Below are 21,778 nucleotides of genomic sequence, written 5' to 3' on the forward strand. Positions count from 1 at the left end.
TGAAAGCATAGAAATTATTTCAGTCTTCTGTATATGTGAGTTTAGGGGAATCTGGAGCAGGAGAACCTGAAAATTTATAGTCACTGTGTTTGTGGCACTGGCAGTGTGATAATCCATAAACAGAAAGCTATGTGATATTCAGAATCATCATACTTTGAAACTATTATACTTCCAAAAATACAAATATAAAATAGCATACCGTTTTTGAAATTTCGTTCTTTAGATTTTTGCAAGATACACTGTCCTTCAGGGAAATAATATTTCTTGGAATTATATAAGGATGTATTATTTTTTAATATGTCCTGGATTTTATGTTCCTAACACCTAACCTTTTGTTTTCATGTAACTTTTACCTTATAATATTTTAGTAAAATACATAAATAATTAACTACATAGTATGTATCCTAATTTTCTTTCTTGCTTGAGTTTAAAATTGTTTATTTTCTATCTGTACATTTATATATTTAATTTACTACTTTCATGCACTAAATATATATAGTAGTACACTGTATGTTTATAACACTTACATAATTACTTTCATTGTGTAAAGATTCCTTCATACTTTTTAGTTTTATTCCACACTGTTTGACAAGTATCTGTTTTGACATTTATACATACTATTCATGTTTTAAAATTATTGTATAGACTATTATTATACAATTATATCAGAGTTTAATGATTTATTGAAACAAATTTAAAGTTTTTTTTTTTCCCAACTCCTTTGGCACTAAAACAATACCATAATAAAAGAACTATACATATATCTTTTATATAAGTTTGAGAGTTTATCATCTAGGATTAAAACTTCTGGGTTAAACAAAATATGAAATCCTTTTCTAAGTAGCTGTTTATTTTTTTATTTAAAAATTTCTAATTTTTATTCCTTCAATTTTGACCTACTGATAATTTAATGGACTGTCAATAGGGCCTACATCAACCCCTGTAAGGAGTACCTCCAGCCAAGTTGACTCGTTCATTCAAAAAATGGGATCATTTTAGTGATTAGGAAACATGGCATAAAGATGCCATGTTGTATCAGGAGCACATGGTAGTGACATCATCAAGAACTGATGAATAACAACCACTTATTTAAGCTACTATTTTCTTTATATGTTTTATGTATATCTATTTTTTATACATTTTAGATATTAGTTCTATTGTAGGAAATATAGCTGTTGCAGATTTCTGCTAAAATTAATAAAATAAAATAAAATAAAATGTATTCTGCAGTCTGAATTCTATCTCTGTCACAAGGAACCTGTGTTATTGCTAAATGTTTCTGCTAACCTTTTCTCTCTGCTGGTTTATTTCCCATAGGAATGCTGCCCTAATTTGGTACTGGATGTCAACTACTTCTCTGTTAAGGCAGGAAATTTATTACTTCATATTTTATATTTCCATATAGGAGAAGAAATATCTTTTTTAATTCTCACTGAAGTGACATATGGGAGCAATACTTACTGATAATCTCTCCATCCTCATAAGTGGTCCCCTGGGAGAAGGACTAATTTGACAGATAACCCAGGAAGAGTCATGCATGCTAGGTTCTATAACCTTTCTCTTTCATATCTCTCTGCCAAAGGAAAGGTTCACTGGCATTTGCTTTCCTGTCTTGCAGCTATCACAGTGTTGGTCTCTGCTCCTTCACAGCAACCCTGCCGTCTAGTCATACTGGGGTGCCAGTGGTCAGACAGGCAAAATCTGTCTAGTAATGGAACTGCAACCAGTAGGACTGTTTGATCACAGTGCAAAAGTCACATTTTTCTAAAAACATGTCTATTTAAATTAAATTTGAAATATTCTTCTTGATTCAACATCTATGTCCTTTGTCCTCATTTAATTTATGAAATACATAATTCTATATTGATCTTCACCATCCCTCACAAGTTTTTAGCATGGATTTATATGATTCCACTGACTGGTAATTACAAATTTTTATAAAGATTTCTTTATAAAGTTCCACTCAAAAGAAATGTCAAATGTTTGTATTTTCCTATTAATTATTGTATTTATTAATATAAACTCAAATTATTTAGCCAATTTGAAAAAATATATTGCAAAAGGGATTACATAAATATGATCAGAGAAAAAATGGTAGATGCTTCTTATGAAGGAAGAATCTTGGGGTAGGAAAAATAAGACTAAGGGCAAGACTGAACACATCTGAAGACATGGATAGTATAGTTGGAAATGGGTAGTGCCCGAGCATGAACTGAGTTTAGAAATGGTGATAGAAATGTATTAGCTACCTTGCTGTAGCTGTGCTAAAATACCATGACAAAAAGCAACTTACAAGAGAGATTTCATCTTGTTCTACAGTTTCAGAGGGACAGAGTCTATCATGCATGGAAGACGTGCACACAAGCATGGGGCAGTCCAGCAATCTTAAAGCACAGTGACCATGTTTCATCCACACAACGGAAGGGGGGTTCTGGATGGGAGTGGGAAAAATAGGAAGTGAGACCAGGCTATTTGGCCTCAAAGCACACACACTGTGATATAGTTCCTGCAGCAAGGCTCCGAATTTTAAGGGTGCATACTATTTCTTGACATAGTCTCTATCCGAAGAACAACTATTCAACATACATAAGCCTATCTAGGTCATTTCTCTTTTATACACTACAGAAGAGAATGGGATGTGTCTTCCCCAAACTCTTACTGATATGATGGTGTGGGCTGTTACATTTTTGGCTGTATCTTCACAAGGTAATCATCTTGTGAATAAGATTAAACATTTTAAGGAGCAGAGCAGCTTCTCCTTCTGCTCTCTTTATGTTATGACAACCCTTGGATGGCTGCCTGTATACAAGGAAGTTGCCATTTTTCAGACCACAGAGCTTCCAGGCTCTCCAGTGTTGAGTTCCAGAATTTCCAGGAATAGAGGCATATTCAATGTTAGATACTTAAACTATTTTATTTCTTATACTAACCAAAACTCACCAAGACTGTGAATAATGATTTACAAGCTTTATTTTAAAGGACTAATATAAGTTGTGTGACAATTTAATTGGTTCCAGATCTAAGCTACTGCAAGTGAAGCTGTTTTGGATATTCATGTATAAATCTGAACAGATGTGTGCTATTGAATGAATATCTAGAATAATAATGATCAGATCATTTTATTAGTACATGTTTTAGTGTATCATAAATTTGTGGACCCTTTTCCAAATGACTTTTAGCATTTTACATTACTATCAGCATACTTGAATCTCAGTTGCAACTCTCTTACCAATATTTGATACTTAACAATGTTTCTATCTGTGCCTGATATATTTGTTACAGGTAATTTGGGAAGAACAGATAGAATAGGGTTAGATACACAATTTTATTTGCACTTAGAAATAATATATATATGAAAAATAAAATTGAATGACTAAATAAAATTTTCCATGGTGTTGAGTATATACATATATATAGTAAACAATGTATATTATATGTATATATAATATATAATATATGTATAAAATATGGCATATGTGTATAACACATACTTTACATATATTTCACAGTATATACATGATCTACATATCAAAAATTTTTATCCCACAGATTATAAGATTAGTAGCCTAACAAATGACACAGAGATTTAAAAAAAGATCTATGAATACAAATGGGTATAGGTAGTTTTAACCATGTTCAATCAATTGTGCTGTTTGCCTTAATGTAGTCCAATAAAAAATTTCCCCCAATTTCATTTGGTAACTAAGGTATTATTTATGAAAGACAGTCTGTTTCATGCTAGAGCTACTTAGGTCACAGTGTGACTGTAAGAAATAAAAATGTTGCATGTAAATGAAATGCCTTGAGAAAAGAACAGAAAAAATAAGAAACTGAACACATCACACTTATTGAGTTGCAACCCAGTTTTACAAAATGGCTGATCAATAGAGGGAAATCAGCATCCACAGTACTTTATGTTTTAACAGTAGAAACAGAGTGTGGTGTCTTCCTGTCTGAAGGTCTCTCTAGAGATTACAGGAGTTCCTTTTACCTCTGCTAAACTTCAGACCAACAGTCCCTGATCTGTTCTATACCTATATATTTTATGGCAGTAAGGCTTAGCTTATATCTTATAGAACAACTGTCAAGGGAAACAAGATAAGAGGAAACACGTCTGATTTCTATATGAGTGCAAAAGTCTGAAAGCATTTCTTCTAGAATCCGGGAAGAACAACATGTCAGAAAATTCCTAATAAATGAAGATACTGCCTTGAGTTTGAGTTTTGGAGAATCATTTTGGGTATAGATTTTTTTTTCTTTGAAAAATCTCCTAAAACAATCTCTTCTTTCATCCATGGAGGGATCTCACATTTGTTGTTGTTGTTGGTTGTGTGTGTGTGTGTGTGTGTGTGTGTGTGTTTTGTATTTTTCTTTATAAATTCAGACTCAGATGGCCAGCTTTCAGGTTAAAATATTTACCACATTCTGATGATAATACTGAGCCAAATTTTATATACTGAATAAAAATAGTATTCAGAGTTTAACAAAATAGATTCTGAGATTTTGTGAAGTATTGTGCTTAATGTATATATTTTAAACCTTATAAATAAAATACATATATATGCTTAAACTATAGAAATAAATATTATGAAGATCAACATCACTGAAAGAATAGAACTCAAACTTTTTTGGAAAGTGTTTTTAATGGAATTATTTAGATGTTAATCCCAGATTTTGAAAATATATCTGTACTTTTTCCTAAAAAAAAAAAATTATAGCATACTAGAGTATTATCTGGAAATACTGGCTATCTGTCCTGGGAAATTTGGACATGTGGGTAATTGCTATCATTATGAATTCAATTAGTCTTTAAATTTGAAAAACACAGTTATTTAAGAAATAATACTAAAGACTTCACAGTAATTCTTTAAAGGTTAAAACAAAAATAAATGATATACTAAAACTTATAAAATATTATAGTAAAAATTAATACATGAAAACATCTGTAGAGCATTGATTCTGATGAGGATGTTGATTCTTGTTTCTTAATTACTCAAATTCCCACTTGATAAATTTGTGCAAATTTTATAGATGGAAATAACAGCTGGTAGACTATTTTGACATCATAGATCATCTTTATAAATGAACAATATGGTTAGATTTTTTCTGATAACAATCAGTAATCAAAAATGAAAAGTGAGATTGAATGCAGGAATAATCTAATGAACACGTTCCATTATTTTCTTTAATAGCAATATGTCATAGATAGCAGCATTCCTAACTTAATTTTTCTTTCCCAGCATAATTTAGTATATCTGTAATAATAAATACTGACTTACATGGTTTCCAAAATAGAAGCTTGTATTAGAAATAATCTTAAGGAAACAGAACAAAGAGTGTATACTGATAAAGCTGATTTACTTAGAAAGAAAATGTAAAAATTCTTTTAGTGGATGGAATTGTCGTGGTGATGATGAGGACGATTATGTTGATAAAGGTTATAATTGTTAAAATTATAGTTTTATACATGATAGATATTATGTTAGTTGCTCATTGTGTTAGTTGGGGTTTCTATTGCTATGAAGAGACACAATGACCACAGTAACTCGTATAAAGGAAAACATTTAATTGGGGTGGCTTGCTTATAATTCAGAGATTCAGTCCAGTACCATCATGGGACATGGCAGCCTGTAGGCAGATGTGGTGCTGGAGAAGTAGCTGAGAGTCCTACATTTTACAGGCAGCAGGAAGTCTCTTCTGAGATTCATGCAATCTCTTAACTATAAATCAAAATTTAAGAAAAATCACATACTTCCTACATGTAATGGCACAGGATATACATTACCATTCCAAAACATAGTGAAGAAATACTGGACCAAAGCAAGACTGAAAACCAGCTGGGAAAACTCTAAACTCTGAATCTCCATTTCTGATGTCAAAATGCTCTCCAACTCCAAGTTCTTTTTCATGGGCTGGTTCCACTCCATATTAGCAGCTTTCCTTGGCAGATATCCTACAGCTCCTGGCACCACCAATATATTGGGGTCTGTAAGGTAATGCAGCTTCATACCAAGGCTTATCTAGGCCTCCATTCAGGGATACCTCTGACACATGCCTGGCCTCAGCAGCTTTTGTTAGTCACAAAGATGAATCCCATAATCCCTTTCTTTTATCCTTAATTCTTTTTTTTTTCCTTAGACACCTTTGATTTATTTCCTACATGCCTAACAAAGTGCTCATAGACAAGGTCACCAACTTACTTTGCAGTCTTCTACTGTTTCTATTAAAAAATGTTAAAAATTAACTACTTAAAACAAGATGGAGATTCTGTAGGTCCAATCCTGGTGCAGGTTTCACACTCAGTCCATGTCAGGCTTCCTTCCTTTTTAGATGTTCCAGGGAAGATTCGTTCCCCTTTCCCCTTCTTGTAGGAGCTGCCTAACATTCCTTGGCTCATGGCTTCATCCTCTGTCTTGAGAGCCAGGAGCATGTTCATATTTCCTTTACATTTCTTCAGTCACCACAATCCTTCTGACTGAAATCAAGCAAGAATTTCTTATATTGGTGCTTTTATCCTTATTTCTAAAGCCAGTACCATGCGGCCAAAGCTACCAAGTTCCACTGCTTGCTGGGGCTGGAACATGATCCCCTCAATTACATCTTCACCAGCTTTCCGGTTTTGATGCTTACCTTCACTGTGTAAGTTTAGTTGTCCTAGAACTTGCTCTATAGACAAGCTGGTCTCAAACTCAGAGATCCGCCAGCCTCTGCCTTCCAAGTGCTGGAATTAAAATCATGTACCACTACACACTGTCTCTAAGCCTTTCTTTAATTTCTTTTCACAAGATGGAAACCTTAATGGGTAGGATCTTTCTCTGAGGTTACCACTTCCTTTATTCCATTTCCTTATCTGTCTATGTCCTTGAACATAGGACTTTTCATTCCACTTCCCGGTGCTCATTTTCTCCTTAAATTGTCCTACATCTTCCTTTTTTTTTTTTTCTTGCTCAGCTTGCAACTTTTCGTTGTAGATCTTTATTAGAGTTACCATTCATAACAAATGACACAGTCTATACTAGTCTCTTTTTATATTTCCTCTGCTAATGGAATTAATCCAAAAATCCTTCACTTTAGCCTCAGGCAGACTCTTTGGACAAAGGCACAAAGCAGCCACATTTTTAACCAAAATACCACTAGAAAGATCTCTAGGCCAAATATTAATTAATATTCTTCTCCTCTGAAATCTCTTGAGTTCAAATCACCCTAAGCATTACTGTCTTCCATGCTCTTATGAGTATAGCCCTATAAGCAGCATTTAAAGCATTCAATTGCTTTTCTAATCCACAGTCCCAAGTTCCAGGAGTCCTTCAAACAAAAACATGGTCTGGCCTATCATAGCCATACCCCTGTCCCTGGTATCAACTTCTGTCTTAGTTAGGATTTCTATTGGTATAAAGAGACAAAAGGATAACAGTAACTCATAAAAAGGAAAACATTTAGTTGTGGTGGTTCTCTTAAAGCTCAGAGTTTCAGTCCAATGTCATCATGGTGGGACATGACAGCCTACAGGCAAATATGATACTGGAGAAGTATCTTTGAGTCCTATATCTTGCAGGCAATAGGAAATGGTCTGTCTGTGAAAGAAATCTAAATAGATGCTGGAGTAGACATTTCTCCTCTCCAAGTGAAACCTCCAATGAAGGCATGGGTTTCCCCTAATAAAGTTGCTGTCCAAAGGGGCCAAATGAATGCCAAGGTTATTGGTTGCTCTCCACAAACTGCTGAAGAGAGTGCTTACATTTCACATTGAACACAGAGAAATCAAGGTGGTGTCTAACTAAAGCCTTCACTCTTGCTGACTACTGCTCATTATACTGAAAAGTATTCTGCCTACTACCAGAGGAGAAAGTGAAAACTAAGACTATTATAAACTAGTGATCTATAATGGTGACCTGTTTACATGATAAGGTGGTACAGTGGCAGCATAATCATTGTGGAATTAATCAATCCAGGTACTACCTGGCTGGATTTAAGGGCCATTATTTGATGGAACCTGTGCCAAACACTGATTCGTCAAAAGAAACTGAAACTAAATAGACCATGGACCCAGGGAAAAACCAAGTGCTATTGGCCGGCTAATGGAATGTAACAATTAAATGACTCCTAACTACCTTCTGTTATACCCATATATCAATTTCTCACTCGGCCATCACCAGAGAAGCTTCTCCCTGCAGTGAATAGGAACTAATATAGAGACCAACTAGACAGTGTACACAGAGTTAGAGACCTTGAAATTCTCAGGTTTAAATGGAATTTGTTCATCAAATCCCTCCACACAAGAAGAGGGAACTATGCAGAAGAGGAGGGAGAAAAATTGTAAGAGCCAGAAGGGATAAATAATATCAAAGACACAGGACCTTCCAGGCTCAACAAGAATTGATACACGATAAGGACCACGGGGGACAAGAAGGCCCACATGCCCAACAGGGGCTGACTGCTCCATGTCGGGAGGAGAGCACATGGACTTGCCTGACACTTCTCAGCACAGGGCAGTTGGGCACCATTCTGATGAGCAAATATATGGTGGAGTATGGGAGAGAGAGGCAGAGTGGTTCAGGTACTGTGGAGAGAGTCTAATCTGAAGCAGTGAAGGTGGTGAGGAGGGGGTTGAAGTTGGTGGCCTGCATTCCGCCCTGGGCCATGGTAACATGGAAGCCTGGGCTGCTGCCAAGTCCATGTCGGCGTCCATTACCCTGCTGTAGCCATGGTCTGTGTTGATTGATGTCCATGGTTCCTGCTACCACCAAAGGCTGAGAGGATAGGGCAGCACAGAGCTGGCCCCGCCCCTCCCTGGCAGCAGCACTCTAGGGAGCAGGCCTTGCAACTTACCCGGAGAATGTGAGCATAGAATTGGCCCCACTATTTGTCTGTCATGTGGTAGCATAGGCTAGGAAGAGGTGGCTCCCCTGGCCCTTCTCCCCTCAGCTCTTGTCATCCGGTGCAGGCAGGAAAGTTGGCCCAAAGATCAAAAGGGCAGGAGAACTGGTCCTTCCCCTCACTGGCTGGAGTATTCTAGAGAGCAGGTGTTGTACCTCACCTGGGCTACACAGTAGAACTGACCCTGTTGGCTGGAGCAGTCAGGTGGGCCCTGAGGGCATGAGCATGGGAGAGCAGGCCTCTCTAGTGTGCCAGGTGGTGCTTTGGCTGAGGGACAGATGCTCTCCCCCCAACTGCCCCTTGCCATCTGTGGCTGGAGGGGGAGCTACTCCTGCCCCTTACCAACTGTAGCACTCCAGAGAGCCGGCCCTGCACCTTGACTGGGCAGCACAGTAGACCTAACCCTGCTGATGGGATTGTGGGTGAACTGGCTGTGGGAGATCTTACCCTGCCTCTCTTCTGCCATAAAGTGGTATGGACTAAAGAGAGATGCCCTCCCCCTTCCCCACCCCTTGCCACCTGTGAAGGGTGGGAGAGCAGGAAGCTGCCCTGCCCATCACTGGCTGCAGTACTCACTCAACACAACAGGCCTTACCTGTCTGGTCAGCACAGTTCAGTTGATTCTACTGGCTGGGGCACTGGTGAGCCAGTCCCTTGAGTAGCCCCACTACTCATCTGTTCTGTGGCAGTGTGAGTGTGGTCAGGGAAGAGATTCTCCCCACATACACACTCTGTGTCTTGCACCTCACCCTTTACCATCTGTGGCAGGTGGGAGAGCTGGCCTCAGGAGCTGGAGAGTGAGAGAACTGGCCCTGCCTCTCACCTACTGCAGCACTAAAGGATACACTATGTGACTCACTGTGTCACACTGTGGCGGCTTCCACAATGAATTTTTTTCTTTTAAATTTTATTTATTTATTTTGGTGAGGGGGTTACAGAGGCAGAGAAAGGGCAGATGCAAAAGGATGGGGAGATGAATGGAATAAGGATGTATCATGTGAAATCCTTAAAGAATCAATAAAAAGCTAAAAAAAGAAAGTGACAGGCATATGAACCAACAGGGACTGTGGCAGTATGATTTAGCATCTTTTTAGCTTTCTGAATTTTTTCTTGTACATTATGGTTTCCAGTTTTGTGTTCTTCTGTTTTGCTTTGTGTATGTGTTTATACCTCTAACTCTGTGTGTGTGTGTGTGTGTGTGTGTGTGTGTGTGTGTGTGTGTGTGTGTGTCTTTGTGTGTGTACTTCTGTGTGTTTTTCTGCCCGGAATTGTGTCTGTCTGTCTGTGTGTATGTACTTAGTCCTGTAATTATATGCATGTGTGCACTTTTCTCTTGCTCTTTCTTTGTTTCTTTTTATTTTTAATTTATGTTGGTTCATTTGTTCATTTGGTTTTATTCTTATTTGTTTGCCTGTTTTAGTTGCTTATTTGTTTTCTTAAGAAAGAAAGAATAAATATGTGGAGTTGAAAAGTTGGGGAGATGGGAAGATGTAGGAAGAGGTGATAGAGAGAAATCCATTTTCAGAATACATTTTACAAAAACAATTGTTTTAAATATAAAAATCAAATTGAGATAAAAGAGAGACAAATCCCTTGTCTTCAGAAATGTTCCCAGGAATGGGTAAGAGATTGTTGTTACAGTAAGTTTCCCAGCTCATATACTAATCTCAGTGCAGAATCTGCTGGTTCTGTAGCTGGAATTTGATGTAGAAACCCAATTCATTCTTGTGAGAACTAGACACCAGCAAGAATCATTGCTCATATTATCAGAAGATCAGTGGAAAACAATGCTAGGGCATCAGCACTACCTTCAAATGTGAAATCCATAATCTTTAAATTATGAGCATGTCACTAATCTATTTTCTCCTTGCAGTTCACTTTAAACTTTTGATTGTGTATTTCACTCAAATATTGGTAGCTTAGATAATTAAGAAAAATATGTAATCAGAAAACAACAAAATAGCACTGAATATGTACATATATGAATTTACTGAAAGACTTGGGGTTTAATGGTTGTTTTTGTTCTGTTTGTGCTGAGAGACATTTAAAGACTTAGAAGAATAAACATGCTTTACCCATCAGAGCTAAGTCTGCACCCTGGTAAAATATGTTCCTGGTAAAGGAGACATGGTTCCCAGGGAGATGAAAACATCCCAAGACTACTTTAATTTTGCAATTGCTTTTCTAACCTCCAGTGAGACTTTTGTTGTTGTTAGGTATTTGCATCCTTTAACTTCTTATATTTTAGAGAACTATTCTCTATTGATCTCTTGTGCTACTGTGTGTTGAGTAACAGAGGTACACAATTCTTTCGTCTTGAGTTATTTTATTTTTTTCACAGAGTATAACCAATAGCTCTGGGAAACAGAAATCCTCTTTCTCTCTGGAACAAAAAATGACTAAGCCTGTTGTAAAAATCTGCAATTTTTCCTAAGCTCAGTGTCACTTAGAATTGCCTCCTACTGTGTAAGTGTCCTTTTATTTCATAGACGACATCACAGTGGGTTATGGAATCTGGGGAACTGGGTAAAGTGTAATTAAGCTCACAGCATTAGCTATGCAGCACATTTTCCTTTACCTTCCATGGTCAAATCTAGCCAAAATGATGAAACCAATTTCTATATTTTAAGTATATTCATCAATTTTTTAATTGAATAATTATTATTGTTGGTATTTTACAGTTTCCCCCTATTATCTGTAGTTTACTACTGGGCATATATACTAGGTGTTTTAAGATTTTACAGTTTTAAATTAATACTTCTTGTTTTATCTGATAATTTTCTTCTATGTATTTGAAGTTTACTTTTGCTTCCTGAAACCACTGATTTAGCTCAGAATATTTATGCATTGATTATCGTTTCCTCATGAATGCTGCTGTCATATATATATATGTGTGTGTGTGTGTGTGTGTGTGTGTGTGTGTGCGTGTGTGTGTGTAATTTTGTGTGTTTTCTTCTGGTGAGGGTATGATCTTCTGATATCTGGCTGGTTTGTTCTTGACTTTTAAAACAGCAAGTCTTATTAAACATTTTAAGTCCATGTGAAAACTCTCAAATATCTATCCAGGTTAATGTGCAAGAGTTTTGCAAAATAGTGAAGCTCACTGTTGAATTTGCTGTCATTATTGAAACCCATCCGTGTTAATCCACGTATTATACAAGAATATTTTGTAGAATAAATACAGAATTGAACTGAATAGTTGTAGTGGAAATTCTGAGGGATGCAAGCCTACTTTATGGGCTGTCCATTAAAACATAATAACCCCTTCTCCAACAGGTTATCTGCATTGACATTGTAAGCATAGTCTACATAAAAGGTTGTGAAAATTCAGCTAATGATTCATCTGTGTTTGCCAAAGTAGTTTGTTATATAGATATCTTGCCACAAGAATTAAAGACCTCTAATAGCATAGGAGCTAAAACTCATTTCAAAATCCTCAAGAGGATCTATGTTTTACATGTAAGACAGCAGATGTCATTTGTCAGTGAGATAACTCAGATAGTTCTGTTCTTGTTTACAAGAAATCCATTCTTTTTTTCCCCTCAGTTCCCAAGGAAATCAGCCAGAAGCCTGATGTCTTAATGCTAGTAAAGGACCTAGGATATCCTTTCTTTCATGCTCAATTTCCCTATGTAAACCTCCAAATAGTACATAAATGAAATCTGAAACTTTTACTCACCAAATTTACAAAGAGATTTTCCCATCTAGAAGTTAGTTATCAACTATAAGTACAAAACGTGATCATTTGTCCTTTAATCTACTTCTTCCTACTTCCAATGCCTTGGTGTAAAAGATGCTGCTTCAAGTAGTAGGTTCTCCTCTAGGGTTCATGAACTCAGCCACAGGTAGGTGGCTAGGTTTACAGTGTGAAGCATGACTTCCTTCCAATTAAGTGTATCTTAAATCCAATTACACAACTGTTGGTTATTCCCAAGATATAAGTGCGACTATTGCTCCCATTGGTATGTAAATACACACACACACACACACACACACACACACACACACACACACACATATATATATATATACATATATATATATATATATATATATATATACTGGTTATTTGTTTGAATCAAAGACTTTATAGCTGGGTAAGACTATTGAATTATTTTCATACCACCTTTGAATACTATGAGAGGTAGTGCTCAGGGAAGAGGCTTCTAGCTCAAGTCCAGCATCAGTCTTTCAATCCTATGTTTGTGGACCCCAGGAAAAGGTTACCTTTGAGTTTTGAGAGACAAACAAGGGGGGCAGCAAAAGTCTGTATCATTCGGGGAGTTTCTTGGACTCCCCTGACCAAAAAAACCCTAAAGGAGTTTCCCCATTCCTAAGCACTGGGCTTTTTGTTAATCTGTGGCTTAGAGGGACCACTATAACACCAAGTGTCATAACTGCATTTGGACTACACATATATGTATACAAATATACTTATATAGTACATGTATTTTTAAAATGCACACAACAATGTTTCTCTGCAGCTTTTTCAAATGTCCTTAGTGTTTTTATTATTGCTCTATCCCTCTCCCTCTGTGATATCCCTCTCCCCCTCCCCAGGCCACGTGCCCCATCTATGTTTCAATTTCCCTCTTCATAGCCCTATGCTTAGAAGTTCAAGAACATTGCAGAAGCGACGGTGGAAGAGTGGAAGGTCTAGAGAAGGTCAGTGTGTCTGTGCAGACACACAGTCTTCTATATGTGACAGGGCAGCTACACCAATGAGGTCTCACAGTATGGTCACCTGAATAAGCACTTCACATTGACAAAACTAATTGATAAGACAAGACAGATACAGAATACCTCACAAGCCCCATTCCTATGAAAATTGCCACAAGAAATTAATGATTGTTGACAGAAGAAGAATCAGACTTCTCAATGGACCCCTTGATAGATCATTTAGTTCCAAGTGCTGGTCCCTAAACTCATATGCATCTGAGTAACACTGGATGAATTTAGTAGATTGTGAGTATATGTATATAACAAGTATAATTGAAGAAGTAATAAAATTGAGAGTATGTCAGAGGTAATGGGAGGCATTGGAATGGAAAAGAGGAGTGAAAATTATATATATTTGAAATTATAATATAATTACAATATTTCCTCATTTTCTCTTACTCTCTCCAAATTTTCCTGTATACCCCTCCTTGCTCTCTTTCAAATTCATGCTCTCTTTTTTCATTAATTGTTATTATATGCATATAAACACACATGCACAGACACAGACACACACACACACACACACACACACACACACACACACACACACATATATATATATATATATATATATATATATATATATATATATATATGTAATGTGCTGAGTCTGCAAAATGTTACTTGTATGTATTTTTCAGGAATGACATTTGGTGTTGGAAAAGGAAAACCAGTTGATGTTTTCCTCTCTAGAAAAGACTATTTCTCCCATTCTTAGTGCAGTGTTAAGACATGGGGTTTCCCTCACCCACCTTGGCATTACCACCATTGCTGTCTTTGTTCAGCTCATATGTAAGCGACCATGTTTGTGAGACTTCATGGGTGTAGTAGCTTCTGACCCAATGAGGTGACACAATTTCACATCAAACTCCCTGATTCTCTGGCTCCTGCCATCTTTCCTCCCCTTCTTCTGCAATTTACCTTGAGACTTAGGTGGGTGAGGGTTTTCTACATTTATCTATTGGGTCTGGGCTCCACAACTTTATATTTTGATTGATTGTGGTTTTATGTAATGATCTCTATCAGTTGCAAAGACTGGTATCCTTTATTAGGGGTGAGCACTACACTTATCTGTGAGTGTAAGTACAAATGTTTAACTAGTGGTTAGGATTTAGCAAGTTCGTAGTTGTAGCCTCTCCACCAAGGTCCATGACTTCACTAGCTCTGAATAGTTGGCTATGTTTCTAAGACCAGACATGGTTTCCCTCTTGTTGAGCAGTTCTTAAGCCTTATTAGAATGCTGTTGGTTACCACTGAGCTGTGTTTATCTTTAGTGTATCCTTAGCGTTATTATGCCATTTTGGTTACTGTGGTTCATAGACTCATAGCTGAGTAGGACTTAGAGGCTTGAGTGGTACTTTCTGAAAGCTAGCCTTAAGGAAGAAAGCATTCAGGTCAGTTCCAACTCAGGGGCCCTCTCTTCCCTATGTCTGAGATCCATTGGCCCTTTAAAAATAAGAAATCACCTTGCACCTATGTGGGTAAATAATTGCAAAAGCAAGTCTGTAGGTTCTTTAAATTTCAAGACTTACCAATGACTTTGAAGAGGAATCCTCACTCTGGTGTTGAGGCCGTTCTGACTGAAATAAATGAAATTTCAAAGTAGATTTTATCTTCATTTTTCTGTAGGCTAAAGACATTGAACATTTTAAATGTTTCTCAGACACTAGTCTTTTATCTTTTGATAACTCTCTGTTTAGTTCTATACCACATTTTATAATTTTTCTCAATGTTCAGTTTTTTTGGTTATTTTTATATTGTAAATACTAATCTTCCATCAGATGTATAACTGATAAAATTTTTGTACCATTCTATAGTTTGCTGTTTTACTTGTATGATGTCTTTTGTTTACAGAAGCTTTATAGTTTCATGAGATCCCACTCATCAATTTTTGGTCTTAATGCCAGTGCTATTAGGGTCCTGTTCAGAAAGTTCTTTTCTGTGGTTATTATACTATCACACACTGACTGATAATAAATTGCAATTCATATATTACAGAAATAATATAGACTTGAAAATTTTGACAAACACATCACATGCACAAGTGTGTTAAACGTAAGTGTATTAAATTTAGTGAAGAAAACATTATAACTTGAAATGAGACTCAATGTACTGGCTATTCTTATGTAAACTTGACACAAGCTGTAATTGTCTGAAATTAGGGAAAATTTTGCTGGATATAGTAGTCTGGGCTGGTATCAATGGTCTCTTAGCATCTGCATTATGTCTGTCCATGACCTTCCGGCTTTTAGAGTCAGATGTTACTCTGATAGGTCTGCCTTTATAAATCACTTGGCCTTTTTCCTTTGCTGATCTTAATATTCTTTCTTTATTCTGTATGTTTAGTGTTTTGATTATTATGTGGCAGGGGATGTTTTTGGGGGGTCTAGTCTATCTGGTGTTCTATAAAATTCCTGTAACTTCATAGGTATTTCCTTCTTTAAGTTAGAAAAGTTTTCTTCTGTGATTTTGTTGAATATATTTTATGTGCCTTTGAGTTAGTATTCTTCTCCTTCTTCTATTTCTATTATTCTTAGGTTTGGCCTTTTCCAGGTGTCCCCGATTTCTTGAATATTTTGTGTTATGACATTTTTGGCTTTAGTGTTTCCTTTGGCTGATGAATCTATTTTCTCTATTGTATCCTCCATGCCAGAAATTCTCTCTTCCATTTTTTGTATTCTGTTGGTTATGCTTGCATCCAAAGTTCCTGTTCATTTACTCAGATTTTCTATTTCCAGTATTCCCTTGGTTTGTGGCTTCTTCATTGTTTATATTTTAATTTTTCAGATCTTGAACTGTTTCCTTCACACATCTAATTGATTTTCTTGGCTTTCTTTAAGGTATGTATTGATTTCTTCCAATTTCTTGCTTGCTTTTTCCTCAATTTCTTTAAGGGAATTTTTCATTTCCTCTTTAAAGCCTCTATCATCTTCATAAAATTATTTTTAAGTTCGATTTCTTCTGCTTCTTCTAGGTTGTGATATCCAGGTCTTTCTGTTGTAGAATTGCTGGGTTCTATTGGTGCCATATTGCTCTTTATGTTGTTGTATGTATTTTTGCACTGGGGTCTACCTCTCTTTTTCTCCAATAGGTGCAAAAGGTGCCTGTGTCTGAGTGAACTGCTCTTGGTCCAATCTGTGCTTGCTGTGTCTGGGTCTCAGGGGGCCACTCTTGGTCCAATCAGAGTTGGGGAATTCTGTGTTGTAGAAAGCTACTTAACATTTTTAGGTGCTCAAGGCAGTGGTATATTACTCTTGATTTTTGACTGTTGGTGTTATAAACTCAAGGACCAATGACTTGTTCTTCTAGCAGTAAGTGATTGATGGCACTATGCCTCCTTAACTCAAGATCAGGACTCTGCTATCTAAGCAATGGCTAGATCAGAGCTCTCCAATCTTGGGCATTGGGACTCTCAGTTCCTTTGACTCATTAGCTTTTTGGATTTTTTCCAGATACTAAGAGCCTACAGTTTCTCCCCTTCATCGCTGTACTTTCTTTCTCTCTCTAAACTTTCATTTTCCTTTGTTTCTGACACATTTGAGTCCTGCTACTTCTCCCACTAGTGTGATACAGACTATTTAGACATATTACCACTACTATTACTGTTATTCCTGCTGCCACCTGGAGCTGCCTCCTTCTCCACTTCAAGTTAGTACATTGAGCTTCCCTACCCAGGATAAGGGTACTCAAGAGAAGATTTTTGAAGGACAGAGTGTTTACAGTTACTATAGCAGCACTCAGAAAGATGTCTCCCAGATGGCTTGAAAAGCAAGTTGAGGAGTCTAGTTATATAGCCTATGACAAAGTATGTCATGGTGTGGTATATAAATGCAGGAGTGTAATAATTTTCAACCCATTTCCAGTTCCATCAAACATGGTGCTTACATCAGGACTAATCACATAACAGTCAAAGTAGCCCATTATAGAAACCTCTTTAATTAAATCACAAGCATTCTTTGGAGCTAGAAGGAAAGTGTTCCACATTGGCTTGAAAGAAAGTAGTTTCATAGAGAGTGAAATCTTTGAGGGGTCTCTCAGAGTGATGTCTTCTGGGACTGGTGCAAACTATGTAGGGCAGTTGTGCCAGAAGCAAGTTCTGCTTAGCAGAAATTGTGCTTAAAGAGGTCCCCTGTAGCTATGGTCCAATGCATCAGGGCTGTATTGTAGTATTACTGACATCCAGAGAATGGGCTGCTTTGGTGACTGTTTCCTATTTAAGATCAGGATCTGTCAGCTGCCTGTCAAAGGATCAAATGGTCTGGCCCTGCCATTTTCTTATAATAAAAACATTCTTGATGATATTTAATATTTAATATACCTCAGTCTTGGTCAAATACCTGCACGGAGACTTAAGTGTCTTTGGTTTCTCTCAATAGAGTACCATAAAATAGTTTCATTGTGTCCAATGAAAGAGAATGCACAGATGGGAAAGACATCTCCCACCTTTGAGTGGCTAACATCTCCATTTCCCTTCTACTTTCATTACATTGGCAGAAGCCTGGGTAGAAGTTACCTTTGTCCTTGTAAAGCATAGGTATTCTCAGAGTAAGTGTCCTAGTACCTTCACGGGATGTAGTATTAGCACAATTGGGCTTTCTCTAGCATGATGTCTTGTACTCTGTGCATAAAGTCAAGCTAAGTCCCATGTGTGCTCATTATTAGATCAGCCATGAAGAGCTGCAGGTGGTGTGAGAGGTGGTATCATGAATTACAGTTTCAGGAAAGACTATGATAGAAACCAGTCAGTAGTTCTCAACTGTTGAAGCAATTGACTTACAATTGAGAATGCACACACCACAAAAAACATGTTAAGTGCTAAAAGGCATGCCTTTTCCTCTCCTTCTCTCCTCTGCCCACCCCCTTTTTCTTTCTTTGTGGAAAGGATTGTCAGTTCCAAGTTTGAACATGTGTAGATTCTGTAAAGCACAATGGAATTCCCTTCAGACTAAATCATGGGCATATGAGTACCCCTCTGAGAAAAGAAATAGTTGAAGAGGAATGAGTCACACAAATTACACATTTTGCCAATCATCGGTATATTATATTGTTATTTTATATAATTGGTTATGTGTTTACAGGAAGCTCCAATGTAAACAGAAATAATCAGTCTAAATTATAGCTTCAGAAAGTCTCCATAGATCTTTTGGCATACTTTAGAAAATGGAACTTGCTTTCACAAACTATTTTCTATAAACTATACAGTTGGCTTTTCACTACCATTTCCATATTTAACTCTATCAGTCTTTTTTTCATGATTCAGCAGAAATTAGATAACCAGAAAATAAATAAATAAATAAATAAACAAACAAACAAACAAACAAATAAATAAATAAGGAAATCACTGATCTGGTGAAAATCCTAGGACAGCCTGTGTGTGTAATCTTAGGGATATCCTAGTGTAATAACTGCCTCTAAGCCTCCTTCCTGTATGACTGAGTAGAAAACTATCTGTTTCTATAATTGCTATTCAACCCTACAGGGCTCATGCTGGATTTCTGGTAAACACAACACTTTATAAAATAGGTTCTATATTTCCAAAAACATAAAAAGGAGAGAAAAAATAAAACCTATATTTAAAACACATATGTATCTTATTTCAGTGAATGACATACAGATGGCAGATATCTTGTACCAGGTAGTTGAGAAACCGTAATACATGTGTGTAATATAAAATATCCATTAACAATTCTTCAAAGAAATCAATTTATTTAAAAAAAAAACTACATTTGCTAAATTTAATCCTTTTTTCAGTTTCTCTCTTCCCTTTCACCTTGTTAATTTGTATTCATTTTTCAGTTTTGGTAAATAAAACAATCATCCAACTTGTTTTATAGCATCATGTACTGGAATGAATTGTATTTTAAGTGAAAAAAAACCTCAGAAGTAGTTAAGTTCTACAAAACAATATAGCCGTATGTTTATATACACAGTACTGAAAATCCTACAACTCAGAAATACTTACTCTTATTATTACTAGTTTTGTGTGTGTGTTTGTGTGTGCATATTTGAAGAGCAGAAGGTAGCCAAAGTGTCACTCTTCAGATGTTGTCAACCTCGGTTTTGGAGAAAAGCCCTCTTACTTGAAATGTTAATCCTATTTACAGTAGGCTGGCTGTTCAACATGCCCCAGGCATCCACTTGCCTCAATTTTCTCAATACTTGCAGGGATATAAGCACATCCTCTCAAGCCTGGCTTTTTATGATGATGTTGTGGCTTAAACTCAGACACTTGTAATGTGTGGCAAGCAGCTTGATAACTGAAGTATCTTCCCATGCTCCTAATTACTTTATTCATAATGTTTCATTAAAATGTATGAAGCATCAATGTTATCTTATAAATCAATATTTTAGCAAATGCTAAAATGAAAGTGAGTCAAAAATTCATATATACTTCAAGAAATTGAGTTAATTGTCTTCTATACTGACTAATTGACCGTGGGAATTTCAAACTTTCCATACAACAGTTCACTGTATGATTCTGCTTAGAAAGAAAAGAAAAGACAGACTAATTAGAAAATGAGAGAGAAAAATTATTTGGTCACAGTTTTTCATGACAACCATCTTTCAGACTGAAGATTTAAAGATCCAGGAAATTATCCTTTATATCAGTGGTTCTCAACCTTCCTAGTGCTGTGACCTTTAATACAGTCCTTCATGTTGTGGTGACTCCAACCATAAAATTATTTGATTGCTAATTCCTAACTGTAATTCTGTTACTGCTATGAGTCATAATAAAAATATCTGTGTTTTCTGTTGGTCTTAGTCAACTCCTGTGAAAGGATTCTTTGATCCCCAAAGGAGTTTCAACCTATAGGTTGAGAACTGTTGTTACATATGCTTTAATTTAATAAATTCATGTACAAAGAGTATAAATGCAGACAGAGTGGGGAATCCCTAAAACGTTCTACATTTGCTTCTTGGTCCTCCGGCTTTATCATGCCTTCATCCTAAATATGGGCCATGGTTCTTTCTGTGCTCTGCAGTAGGGTTGCTCATATTTTCTATTGAACAAGGCTGGTCAGTGATTTCCTTGATTGTCAACTTACATAGAAACATAGGAGAAAGTTTGAATGCATTTATGAGTTTTTTTTATTGGATGTAGGGAAGAAGTGGTCTTGTGATTTCTCTGAACTGCTTTGGGAACAAAGATGTCTAAATTCTGCAACTAGCATAGGAGATATTGCAGGGTCACTGAAATGCAGGGGAAAGGGTCAAAGATAAACCTGCCTTCAGGATATTTGTCACTTTTTGAGCACCAAATGTATGAAATTTCTGCATCTTCTTTATGTGAATTTTATGTTTAGGGTTGGATTCCGTGTGCTATCTATTTCTGCAATTGTTAGTATAACAATGTCTTCTTTAAAACAACATCATCTGTAAGGTGGCTGTGGTGGAGCTTGTCTTTAATCACAGCAACCTGGAGGCAGAGGCAAGTGTATTTCTGTTACTCCAAGGCCAGCCTGGCTACCTAATGAGTACCAGGAAAGGCAAGTCTATCAAGAAAGACCGTCTCTTTAAATTAAAGAAATATCATTTCATTCATTTAAATCAGTGGAGTAATATTCCATCCTATGACTATACCACATTTTCCTTATCCATTCCTTTGTTGAGGGACATCAACGTTGTTTACAACTTCTGACTATTAAAAATATAGCAACAATGAACATGATTTAGCCTGTGTCTCTGTGGCAGAGTTCACTGTCCTTTGGTTATCTGCCTAAGTAGTATAGCTGGATCGTGTGGTAGATTCATGCCCATCTTCCTCAGTAATTACCACGTTGACTTCCATAGTGACAGCACATGTTTGTGCTTCCCCAAGCAATGGGTAAATGTTCTCACCAGCATGATATGTCACTTGTTTTGTTGATATTAGCCATTCTGACAGGTGTGTGATTTTTTGAATGATATTTAACTGTCCAGCCTTAAATTTATACAAATCCAAGGGCCCAGGAGAGACATTACCATAGGCATGGGAATGAATCCAGTTGCTTGGATCTCTTTGGTTCAATTTGTTTAGTTGTCAGTCAGCATCTTTCAATCACCAGTTTAACTCTCTCAGATCTCTTCCTTCTCTTTCCTTAGGTCCCTTCCTTCTTAGTTCCCTCAAATCTTCCAACCTTCAATTCCTCAATCCTTCAAATCTTTGTTCCTTTCCCCTAGGACTGGTCTATATCCTGCCCCA

General features: G+C 36.7%; 1 pseudogene; it reads left to right on the top strand.

Annotated features, from left to right (window-relative positions):
* Positions 1–21,778, top strand: part of LOC118596553 — a 96,459-nt pseudogene that overhangs the window by 33,962 nt on the left and 40,719 nt on the right.

Source organism: Onychomys torridus, chromosome 15 (assembly GCF_903995425.1).
Source record: "Onychomys torridus chromosome 15, mOncTor1.1, whole genome shotgun sequence".
Taxonomy (NCBI): domain Eukaryota; kingdom Metazoa; phylum Chordata; class Mammalia; order Rodentia; family Cricetidae; genus Onychomys; species Onychomys torridus.